Consider the following 6,678-nt stretch of genomic DNA (forward strand, 5'->3'; position numbering starts at 1 on the left):
TGGACTTTGTTATATCTGTTTCAGACATTTTCCTTTCAAAGCTGATGGTTAATTAGTTGGTAACTTAAATATAATTAATTTACCAAGACAACTTGGATCATATTTAGTCATTTATTACAGGAAACTTGAAACCTAACATACCTGACAAATCAAATTAAAAAATTTTATCGATCTTCTGTCAAAAAAACATTTAGTTGCTTTATACAGCTAAGACACAAATTCATGACTATCCTGCTTCAAAAGATTCCTTTATTTCACCACTATGTTTTTTTTTTTTTTTTACTTGAAGCAAATAGTAAAATTTTTAGTCCTGGCTTGAATTGGATAGATAATCTGTGGTGGAATGGAAAAATAATTGAACTTTATAGATCTCACATTGGAGAAATGTACCTCTGCATTTGACCCATCACCTTGGGGATGCAGTGGGCTGCCATTGTGTGGCGCCCGGGGTTAAGTGTTTTGCTCATGAACCCAGAGTAGGGGCTGTGGGGATCGAACCGGATACTTATAACCTTCTCAGAGCACAAGCGCACTGCTCTAATCACTAGGCCAAGAGTCCCATTTAAAATAATTGAACTTTATTGACCTCAAAGTGGAAAAACGTACCTCTGAATTTAACCCAGTTTCTTGGGGAGCAGTGGGCTGCCATCGTGTGGCGCCTGGGGAGTAATCGAGGGGGGGAAGGGTTTTGCTCAGAGACCCTAAGTGGCAGTCAGTGGGAGTGGGGCTCAAACTCAGAACCTCAAGATTCCAACCTCTATGTCCTAACCACTTATCTGCCACTCCCCACTAGTCAAAAATCATCAAAAGTCGAGGGAAAAGAAGCAGAAAGTTGGGGAAAGGTCTTAATATTGTTTCTATAAAATGTTAAGAATTGAATAGAAACATTTTCTTTCTAAAGGATTACTCCATTCTAATAAAACTACTCACATGGTTTTATTTCCTATCAGAAATTAGGAAATAGCTTTGGCTAAGGTCAATTTAAAGGGAACCTATCATATCTTACCATTTAGGACAGTTCTATAGTTTATAACAATTAAATTTATTTGCACAAAATTAGATGGGAGCAGAAGTTTCAGGTTGAACTGCTTTGGGGTTCTGCCTCATTAAGTTTACATGGAAAAAGTGTTTTGATGAATCCTAAAGTAGAACTAATAAAGGTATCTCTTCTTATTTGGTGCCATTTTAGGAAAGTTGTTTGATTTCTCTTAGAATTTTACATCAGTAAGAAATTATTCACAAATCAGCTCTTAAAGTGGAAAAAAAATCACGAGAAGGGTCTGAAGAGGAAAAGCTGAAGGAATCAGTTTTCTTCGTTTTAATGGAACTTGGATTCCTCCTGACGTTTTAGTTATGAAACCCTAATTATGCAGAAAGTTGGCCTGCTTGATCAGCCACAGCTGAAATGTAACCCTGGCTCATTTATTGACGCCAGTTTCGTCCAAAGCCTCCTATTCCTGCCTCGCGTTTAAACTGTCCATCGAATTGTTTGATAAGGTCGCCATCTGCTGGCCGTTTACGGTATTGCACATTTTCAAGCAATTAAGCGGCTGCCCTGATTTTATATATATATATACACTATATTGCCAAAAGTATTTGCTCACCTGCCTTGAGTCACATATGAGCTTAAGTGACATCCCGTTCCTAATCCATAGGGTTCAATATGACGTCGGTCCACCCTTTGCAGCTAGAACAGCTTCAACTCTTCTGGGAAGGCTGTCCACAAGGTTTAGGAGTGTGTTTATGGGAATTTTTGACCATTCTTCCAGAAGCGTATTTGTGAGGTCGCACACTGATGTTGGACGAGAAGGCCTGGCTCTCAGTCTCCGCTCTAATTCATCCCAAAGGTGTTCTATCGGGTTGAGGTCAGGACTCTGTGCAGGCCAGTCAAGTTCATCCACACCAGACTCTGTCATCCATGTCTTTATGGACCTTGCTTTGTGCACTGGTGCACAGTCATGTTGGAAGAGGAAGGGGCCAGCTCCAAACTGTTCCCACAAAGTTGGGAGCATGGAATTGTCCAAAATGTCTTGGTATGCTGAAGCATTCAGAGTTCCTTTCACTGGAACTAAGGGGCCAAGCCCAGCTCCTGAAAAACAACCTCACACCATAATCCCCCCTCCACCAAACTTTACACTTGGCACAATGCAGTCAGACAAGTACCGTTCTCCTGGCAACCGCCAAACCCAGACCCGTCCATCAGATTGCCAGATGGAGAAGCGCGATTCGTCACTCCAGAGAACGCGTCTCCACTGCTCTAGAGTCCAGTGGCGGCGTGCTTTACACCACCGCATCCAACGCTTTGCATTGCACTTGGTGATGTATGGCTTGGATGCAGCTGCTCGACCATGGAAACCCATTCCATGAAGCTCTCTGCGCACTGTTCTTGAGCTAATCTGAAGGCCACATGAAGTTTGGAGGTCTGTAGTGATTGACTCTGCAGAAAGTTGGCGACCTCTTCGCACTATGCGCGTCAGCATCCGCTGACCCCGCTCCGTCAGTTTACGTGGCCTACCTCTTCGTCGCTGAGTTGCTGTCGTTCCCAAACACTTCCATTTTCTTATAATACAGCTGACAGTTGACTGTGGAATATTTAGGAGCGAGGAAATTTCACGACTGGATTTGTTGCACAGGTGGCATCCTATCACAGTTCCACGCTGGAATTCACTGAGCTCCTGAGAGCGACCCATTCTTTCACAAATGTTTGTAAAAACAGTCTGCATGCCTAGGTGCTTGAATTTATACACCTGTGGCCATGGAAGTGATTGGAACACCTGATTCCAATAATTTGGATGGGTGAGCAAATACTTTTGGCAATATAGTGTATATATATATATATATATATATATATATATATATATATATATATATATATATATATATATATATATATATATATATACAGGTGCTGGTCATAAAATTAGAATATCATGAAAAAGTAGATTGATTTCAGTAATTCCATTTAAAAAGTGAAACTTGTATATTATATTCATACATTACATACAAACTCATATATTTCAGATGTTTATTTTGTTTAATTTTGATGATTACAAATGACAACAAATGAAAATCTCAAATTCATCATATCAGAAAATTAGAATATTGTGAAAAGGTTCAAAATTGATGGCCCCTGGTGCCACACTCTAATCAGCTAATTAACTCAAACCACCTGCAAAAGCCTTTAAATGGTCTTTCAGTCTAGTTCTATAGGCTACACAATCATGGGGAAGACTGCTGACTTGACAGTTGTCCAAAAGACGACCATCGACACCTTGCACAAGGAGGGCAAGACACAAAAGGTCATCGCTAAAGAGGCTGGCTGTTCACAGAGCTCAGTGTCCAAGCACATTAATAGAGAGGCGAAGGGAAGGAAAAGATGTGGTCGAAAAAAGTGTACAAGCAAGAGAGATAACCGCACCCTGGAGAGGATTGTGAAACAAAACCCATTCAAAAATGTGGGGGAGATTCACAAAGAGTGGACTGCAGCTGGAGTGAGTGCTTCAAGAACCACCACACACAGACGTATGAAAGACATGGGTTTCTGCTGTCGCATTCCTTGTGTCAAGCCACTCTTGAACCACAGACAGCGTCAGAAGCGTCTTGCCTGGGCTAAAGAGAAACAGGACTGGACTGCTGGTGAGTGGTCCAAAGTCATGTTCTCTGATGAAAGTAAATTTTGCATTTCCTTTGGAAATCAAGGTCCCAGAGTCTGGAGGAAAAGAAGAGAGGCACTTCATCCACGTTGCTTGAAGTCCAGTGTAAAGTTTCCACAGTCAGTGATGGTTTGGGGTGCCATGTCATCTGCTGGTGTTGGTCCATTGTGTTTTCTGAGGTCCAGGGTCAACGCAGCCACATACCAGGAAGTTTTAGAGCACTTCATGCTTCCTGCAGCTGACCAACTTTTTGGAGATGCAGATTTCATTTTCCAACAGGACTTGGCACCTGCACACAGTGCCAAAGCTACCAGTACCTGGTTGAAGGACCATGGTATCCCTGTTCTTAATTGGCCAGCAAACTCTCCTGACCTTAACCCCATAGAAAATCTATGGGGTATTGTGAAGAAGAAGATGCAATACACCAGACCCAACAATTCAGAAGAGCTAAAAGCCACTATTAGAGCAACCTGGGCTATCATAACACCTGAGCAGTGCCACAGACTGATCGACTCCATGCCACGCCGCATTGCTGCAGTAATACAGGCCAAAGGAGGCCCAACTAAATACTGAGTGCTGTACATGCTCATACTTTTCATGTTCATACTTTTCAGTTGGCCAACATTTCTATAAATCCTTTGTTTTTATTGGTCTTCAGTAATATTCTAATTTTCTGATATGATGAATTTGAGATTTTCATTTGTTGTCATTTGTAATCATCAAAATTAAACAAAATAAACATCTGAAATATGAGTTTGTATGTAATGTATGAATATAATATACAAGTTTCACTTTTTAATCCGAAAAAGTGATTAAATACTGAAATCAATCTACTTTTTCATGATATTCTAATTTTATGACCAGCACCTGTGTATATATATATATATATATATATATATATATATATATATATATATATATATATATATATATATATAAATAAATCTTAATCTGATACCTTTTACAACCTTAAAGTAAATTTTAAATGACCTTTTAATATTAAAGCCGTTCACATGTTGCAACAAATTACTAAATCCAAGATTCAATTTATAGGGAAAATTCCTGTTCTTTAATCCATGTTGATATGAAAAATATATATTTTTCTAAAGAACAAATTTAGAATTAAAGCCAGTGAAAAAAATTACATAGACTAATACTCATGAAAATACGTTTAGAAATAAATGTAATTAACTTTGAACCACTGGGTAACTTGATAAAGATTGCACATAAACTTCCTGTGGTTGTTTGTTTGATAGTTTTAAACCAGGGTCAACCCACCAGCACAGAAGGTTGAAGATCAAGCTGTATTTAATCAACCACATTTTTATTTACAAAAATGTTCATATTTATTTTTAATCAAACCATTCTTTATGCATTTTCTTCAATATCATACTAGATAGGAACAAACATGACTTTAAATTTATTGAAGTTTCTTATATGAAACAAGATTTACCAAAATCTTTTCTTAATGGCTGAGATTAAAGTGTTATTTTGTTTTTTAAATTCAAACCATTAAACCATAAAGATTTATTGGCCTAAAGAAAAGTTTTAACTCCACTGTTTTAAGCAAACTATTTTTTAAAAAGGTAATAAAATTAAATTATTTGATTTTTTAAAATTTTTTTAAGATTACTAAAAGGTTAACTTTTATCAACTTTAACCCAAAATCTCTAATAAAAAACAAAGCAGACAAATAAAGCTACATCATCACAGATTTGCAACGTTCTTTTGTGTGAATCAAAACTCAAAGATACAAGGTTGGTATTGCAAACAGTTTTATTTGTAGTAAATGAAAAGTGTGCCATTCAGTGAGAGGGAGAAAGACGGGGCTGGGCTTGATGTCTTTGGTCCATACTCTGGTGGAGAAAATGTCGGAGTCAGAGGAGGGAGGGACAAGAAAAGGCACTTGAGTTTACAGTTGGAAGAATGAGCAAACCAGATGTTTTAACTTCAAATATGTCTAGTATGAATATCACATACGAAATGCCCTTTTTGAGCACAGAATCATATAGCTACATACATGTATATACAGGAAAGAATCAGAACTAAAGTAGGGTAGAAAGAAAAACAAGTATAAGCGTTGAATTCATTAACTTTTGGGTTTTGCATTTTAACCATTTCTGTTGCAAAAACCCAACATCTCTGGAGCTTGGAATGTCAAACAAAAACAGATGTGGATGAAGGTGTCAGTGAAGCGGACAGAATCCAGCGTTTTTCAGGTTATCTGCCAGAGTGAGGGAGGACTGGAGGTTAATGTCTCCTGCAGTTAGATTCAGTCCACAGTGCAGCTTGTTCTCAGGAGAGGAGGAGTCCTAACATTAGGTCCAGTCTCCTTAAATACGCAGACAAAACAAATGAACCTCTATGAGCGAAGAACCTGGAAACATCTCTGAGGCTCCGACATTAACAGGCTCAAGCTTTTTACCACTCCAAGCACAAACTTCAATATTGGTGTAAACATGCAGCAAACGAAGGTTTGAGATAATTCACAAGCTTTGAAGGATTTTTCTTAATTTCTTTTAGTCTGCTCAGAGTGGTTCCATGGAAACTGCTCAGTGATTGGATGTTCATGGAAGCTGAAGCAAAGCATTTAAAATATTCAGCTAGCATAACCACCGACCTGCAGCTCAAAGAGGATGCGGTACCAAAGGGGGCGCAAATCTGTTTAAGACGGCAACATCTGAGCAAAGCAGATAGCAACCAGAATCTAATATCTGGTCATAAGAGAACTGTTTGCTCACAATACCTTCATATATGCCCTAAAATCTGATGAGAAAGCCAACAATCACTCCCAAAAACACTGAACTACTTTCAGTCGAGCCTAATCACCATTTATTTATTCCCAAAGCCTCTCTTCACTATTTTCTCCACAATAATCACTAATTTAACTAGTAACATTTTTCTTCTTCTTAAACTCAAAACTATGAAAAAAAAAAATAATCATTTATGATGGAAAAATTAGGGAAGACACACAAACACAAAAAAAAAGATTTAAAGATGAACTTTTTCCTTCCCACTGGAAGGA

The sequence above is a fragment of the Cyprinodon tularosa genome, unplaced genomic scaffold, assembly GCF_016077235.1.
Source record: "Cyprinodon tularosa strain WSP-4 unplaced genomic scaffold, ASM1607723v1 ctg66, whole genome shotgun sequence".
NCBI classification, from domain to species: Eukaryota; Metazoa; Chordata; class Actinopteri; order Cyprinodontiformes; family Cyprinodontidae; genus Cyprinodon; species Cyprinodon tularosa.